The 6,545-nt window shown below is 38.3% G+C and overlaps 1 pseudogene; it reads right to left on the reverse strand.

The window, feature by feature from the left end:
• Positions 1-2,466: 2,466 nt before the first annotated feature.
• LOC148550249 (uncharacterized) lies at positions 2,467-5,435 on the reverse strand (annotated as a pseudogene).
• Between the last annotated feature and the right edge of the window lie 1,110 nt (positions 5,436-6,545).

Genomic DNA, 6,545 nt, shown 5'->3' on the forward strand with positions numbered 1-6,545 from the left:
TTCATTTTCCACCGGCTCTCCATAACTCTTAGGTATTCCTCATGTCTCGCTTTAATATTGAAAACAGCCAAGGTAGAGGGAATCAACTTATTCTCAAACACCAAACTGTTTCGGCAGAACCACAGGTGGGAAGTCGCATAACCAAACAAATTTGACCAGTTTGTTTCTTTTGATATATTGCTTAAAAGCCAGTTCGAAAGATCAGAGCCGAAGAATGAAGGCAGTTGACCTGAAGGAAGGAGATTGCACCAGATGCTCTTGGCGAAGAAGCAGTCACGAATGACATGTAAAGTGGATTCTTCATTGCTGCTACACCTGGGGCAGCGATCATCACTTGTCATGTGTCGTCTCTTCCTTGCTGCATTAGTAAGGATAGCGTCATGAGCCACTAACCATAGGAACATGCGGATGCGTTCTGGACCTTTCCACTTCCAAACAAGGCTGAAGATGTTGTTGGGTTGACCGGTGGTATCATGAATATCTTGATAAGCCGATTTAAGTTTAAAAGACCCATCTGAGGTGAGCGCCCAAGCGATTTGGTCTTTCTCCTTCCAAGGGGATGGTGGGGCCAATGCATTGATCTTTTTGACAATATCGTTCGGGAGCCATTCCTTAATCCTCTTGATGTCCCAATCCCCTGAAATAGACAGAAAATCTGTGAGGGAGCTATTATAGTCAATAGTATCAATACTTACCTGGTGAACATGCTTATCCAGGCTCCCTAAATTAGGCACCCAATTATGTTTCCAGAAATTGATTTTCGAGCCATCTCCAATCCGCCAAATGGTGTGTTTTTTGACATTGTCCCAGTGTTCGCAAACTCCTTTCCACAGATTTGAGTTGCTCTGTTTTCGCTCTACTCTCGGGATAATGTCTTCACCTCCTCCATATTTGGATCGCAGAACTCTAGCCCAAAGAGCATCCTTCTTCTCAATGAGGCCCCAACCCACTTTCATCATGAAGGCTCGATTGAGGATACGAGCATGACGAATGCCCAATCCACTATTATTTTTATGCTCGCCAACTTTTCTCCAACTCAAGCGATGAATCTTTTTTGATTGAGTGGTTTCTCCCCAGAGAAAATTCCTGCATTTACGATCAATAGCATTACAAGTAGTAGAGGGAAGTAAGGCGGTTTGCATAGTGTATGATGGAATAGAAGAAAGGACAGATTTCACCAGGGTGTTTCTTCCTACCAAGGAGAGGGATGAAGCCTTCCAAGAGTTGAGTCTCGTGTTGAGTTTGCTAATGATATCATCGAAAGTACTACCAGACACCTTATTGTGATGGAGAGGAACTCCAAGATATTTTCCCAAGTTGTCTGTTCTGGCAAAGCCTAAGGCATCACTGATCTCTTCTCTGATGGGTCCCCCAACATTGCTAGAAAAGAAGATACGAGTTTTTTCCTGGCTAACTGTTTTCCCAGAGCTCTCACAGAAGGCATTCAGACATCTTCTTATAACACTAGCCTGGTCCATATTAGCCTCAGCAAAAAGAATCAAGTCGTCTGCAAAGCATAGGTGAGATAGTGCCGGACCCCGCCTCTTGATGCGAATCGGCTTCCAAAAATCGTGATTGACCGCACAGTTAATAAGCTGAGATAGGCGTTCAATGCACAAGACAAAAATATAAGGAGATATTGGGTCCCCTTGTCGAATACCCCTTGTTGGTTTAAACTCCTCCAATTCTTCACCATTCCAAAGAACTCGCATTCTTGCGGAGGAGATACAGGAGAGAATAAGTTCAATAGTATTGGAAGGAAGCCCAATGTCCTTTAAAGTATCTTCCACAAAAGACCATTTGAGCTTATCATACGCCTTTTCGAGATCGATCTTGATCGCCATCCATCCCTGCCTCCCTTTTTTATTTCCATGGAGTGGATTACTTCCTGTGCAATGATAATGTTATCTGAACTTTGTCTTCCTGGCACAAAGCTGCATTGAGTCGGACTAACCAGCTTCTCCATGATTCTCCTCATACGACTAGCCAGAATTTTAGTAACAATCTTGTACGAAACATTACATAGGCTTATTGGCCTCATTTGTTTGAGGTTAGACACAGAATCTACCTTTGGTATAAGGGTGATGAGGGTCTCATTCAGCTCACTGACGTGCTTGGGATTGTGGAAGACAGTTTGGATCAACCTACAGAGGTCAGGTCCGACTTTATCCCAATACTGTTGGTAAAAAACAGCTTGTATGCCATCCCTGCCCGGCGCTTTTAGGCTCCCAATACCAAATAAAGTATCCTTAATCTTCTGGTGCATCACTTCACCACCCAAGATATTAAGCTTAGTAGTGTTAAGAGTCGGAAATTTATTTTTTAGCACATAGGGAGGGTTATCGCTGGTATCTTGGTAAAGATTTGAGAAAAAAGAGAAAGCAAGCTGCTCCAAATCGTTTTTCTTAGTGACCCAAGTACCATCATCATTTTGTAAGGCAAGAACTTTGTTTCTTCTTCTTCGAATCATCGTATATCCATGGAAGAACTTGGTATTACGATCGCCAAATTCGATCCAATTACTCCGAGATTTTTGGAACCACAAAATTCCTCCTGAGCAAGCACTTCTTCATATTCTTTGCATAGCCGAAATTGCAAATCCTCTAAGTAGTGGTTGACTCCATTAGAGAGGGAATTTGCAATGCCTTGAAGTCGAAAGAGAATTCTTTTTTTCCTTTTGAAAATATTTCCAAAAACTGAATTGTTCCAATCCTTGAGAGCTCTCTGAAAATTGTGAACACTGTTTGACCAAGAACTTTCAAACTTCCAACAGTTTCTAACCATGCCATCAAATTCTGGGTGGTGCAGCCAAGCAGCAAGGAAGTGAAACGGTCTTTTCCTTCCATTACCCATACTATTATGAGATAATTGAAGGCAGAGGGGGGCATGATCTGATTTGAGCATAGGCAAATGTTTAATGCAAGCATCAGGGAATTGGATTTGCCAATCTAAATTCCCCAAAGCACGATCCAGCTAAATTACCTCTTTTTCAGGTAAACGGCCAGCCCACAAACCCCAAATCAATCAAACCACAATCAGAAACACAATTCTGAAAGTCAAAGCAAGCGCCAGAGTCATTTCTAAATGCACCTCTGCGTCTTTCATGGTCATGTAAAGTAGCATTGAAATCACCAATTAAGCACCATGAAGCATTAATGTTCTCAGCCAGATTCCTCAAATTGTTCCACAAAAACTTTCTGTTTATTTTTTGGGGGCTACCATAAATGGCTGTGAGTAACCAAGTGGTAGAATTATTACAAGAGACCAAAAGATGAATAAATTATCTATTATGGCCAAGGATATCAACCTTCCAAATACTTGAATCCCAAAGAGCCCATATACCGCCGGAGTGGCCATTTGCTTCCTCCACAAAGCAACCATCAAAGCCTAATTTATTTCTAACTTCTTTCCCCCGATCCCCACTTAAATGAGTTTCAAATAAGAGAAGAAAATTAGCATCAAATTCACGCCTTAAATCTCTAATAAGATAAGGAAAGGATTTAGCACCAGCACCTCTACAATTCCAGCTAATAATATTCATAAGGAATATATAACAAAATAAGGTTATGAAAAACCTGGAAAACATCTCTGGGAATTCGCCTTTTGCTTCAGGCCAATCCGGTTCCGGGATAAGCTCCCCTCTTTATTTTTGACTGTTGGTAAAATAATCACCTGCCCATCAGGTGGTTTGCTCGGCTGGCTAATCGTGGTTTGCTCCATCATGACGCCACTAGGTGTGGAACTTTCGGTCATTCTGCACTTGGGGAGATCAGTTCTTACAAGGTTCCGATCAATGGACTTACCGGGCTCCTTCATTGCTAGATATGCCTCCGTTTGCTCTTGCTGAAGGCAACGCATGCTCTCAAGCATTACTAATTCCATAGCTTCTACTTCTGGGTCCCTGCACTTTGATCCCTGGGGAGAGGGGGCTTCGATGGCTTCATCGTGAATGGCTACTTGTTTTCCCTGATTCTGGACTTTAGGAAGAATAGATTTCTCATTCCTTGTAACTCCTATTTTGGCATTTGGGCCATTCTTGTGACTAGCTTGGTTTTTTGAATTATTAACCTTAAGGGATCTTTTTCTCAATGCTTGTTCTTTGTCTAACCCACCTTGGGCCTTAACAAATAAAGGTCCATTCTCCTTAAGTCCATTTTCCTTTTTTCCATTTGGGTTTTCATGAGATAAATTTCCTTCCTCATAAAGGGCATTGAAGCGTGACCCCGCTTCCAAATAAATGGCTTCCTGATTAGTTTCCCTTTCTATATTAGAATTGGAATCATAATCATAATGAGCTCCTTTCTTTTTAGGAAAGGAAATATCTTTTTTCCTTCTAATTGGCTTTTTAACTAGCATCCATGGGCCAAAATCCAGAGAGTCTTTAACACTGGGCTCCTGTGCATTAATTCCTGGATTATTGTTTCCATTTTGGTCTTCCTCACCGTCAACAGTAGCTCCTCTCCCGGTCGTCTCACCGCCACCTGGGTTTGCCGGTTGTGACGGCATTTGTCCTCCAAGATTTTCGTAGCAAGAGTCAAGTCGATGTCCATATTTTCCACAAGCGAAGCAGATTTGATGTAACCCTTCATACTCAATATTTAGTTCACTACCCAACACAGAGATTCGAGGCACCAATTTTTTAGCCAGATCAATTTCCACACATATTCTAGCGATTTTTTCTCTTGAATGTATAGAAGTCGTACGATCGATTTTGAGCATATGACCAATGGCTGATCCCACCCTCCACAGGAAGCGTTGATTATAAAGCTCAATGGGCAAGTTAGGTATGCGAATCCAAACAGCAATCCTTCGAACAATATCTTCTGATGTGAGGAAAAAAGGTCTCCATCTTTAGACGATGAGATAGTGACCCGCAATCATCCATGGTCCTTCCATAAGCGCATGAGAGTAGTCCTCGTCATCTGAAAAGTGAACAAGAAAGTAGTCACGGTCCATATCAATAACATTGATAGTACCATTTCTTACCCAGTCCCTCTTCAGACGTTGTTCCATGAAGGCTAAACCAACCCTTTTGCCCAGCAATTTCACAATAAGAGCATTTTTCCACGGCTTGCACCAATCTTCAAATTCTTCCTTTGATACCGGAATAACTGAGCATGGGTCAAATTCCTTGACATTTTCCTGTTGATCATTATTTTCTTGATACCATCGATCCTCTGGGTTAGAATCGTCTTCCGTTATATCATCATCTAGATCAATGTCTGGGATACCTTCAAGTCTCGGCCCGGATATAGTCAACAACGAATCCTTATACGTAACTTTTTCACTATACGTTCAGTAGCTGCCACCCCGTCCGAAATGTCCATCGACTCTCCCGGTTGGTTTAGATCCACTTCATCGCGAGTTTTGACTTTTTTCGTACTTCGTTCAACCAAATCTTCCTCCTGAGAAGAAACCCCAGCAGAGCAATCCATCTATATGAATTGATCTAATTTAATCTAAAGTGTTAACCATCAAAAACGATAACTTTTATCTAACTCTCTCAAAAATAACATATAATTTATTTTTTATGACGTGTCAACTTTTGATTGGTTGATATTTTAATTAATTTGATTATTGACTATATTAATAACTTAAAATTTACTCCCTCTCTAATAAATTTCACTCCATTTTAATAATTTTGGTCATGAATCTTTAATTGTTGTCAAAATTAGATAATACTAAAAGTTAAAATTAGAGCCTATATTTGTTATTGTAAGGTCATCAAATTAAAAAAAAATGTACTTTCAAACATGATATTGCACCGAATATTATAATAACAATTTTTTTTACATATTTGAATGATAAATTATTTCTTTTGCTTAAGAATAATATTTTTTCTCGTGGCCATTGTTATCTAATTAAATCAAAACCTCTAAAAACTTCCCAAACTGTATCTAAATGTTCTTCATGCTAGGACGAATTTCCATTACTTTATTCTAGCTATAGGGTCTAATTATTTGTTAATTATAACCAATATTGTTTAAGTTAGTAAATTTGTTATATATGATTTTTCAATAACTTCTTCCATTATATTATTCCAACAGTTTCTTTTTCTTTAGCGAAAAAGATGATCTATTTTAAATAACAAACTAATTATAAATGGTCTCTATTATAATTAAAATATTAATTTTAGTTAAATTTAAATAATTTAAATTATTAATATAATTAGTAATTAAATTAAAATATTAATTAATAAAAAATTAACAAATCATAAAACATAAATTATATGTTATTTTAAAAATAATTTAATAGAATTCACCACCTTAATATATGCATAAAAGTGAGAAATTTAAAATTATATGAGATAAATGATTATGGCACAAATTAAAGAAAAATTGAACAAGAAGTTTAATAGAAAAGGTTTTGTCCACAACAGAAAAAAGGACTTAAATTAAAGAGAGGTTTTGGTTAGAAATCAGTGCTTAATATCATTTTCAAAAATGTTAATATAATTATTAATTATATATATATATTTCTCGAAGTATTTAATTATGCATGCTAATTAAGTACTAATCATCATATCACATAAAAACGTATGGTAA

The sequence above is a fragment of the Arachis ipaensis genome, chromosome B7 (assembly GCF_059453495.1).
Source record: "Arachis ipaensis isolate K30076 ecotype BB chromosome B7, ASM5945349v1, whole genome shotgun sequence".
NCBI lineage: Eukaryota > Viridiplantae > Streptophyta > Magnoliopsida > Fabales > Fabaceae > Arachis > Arachis ipaensis.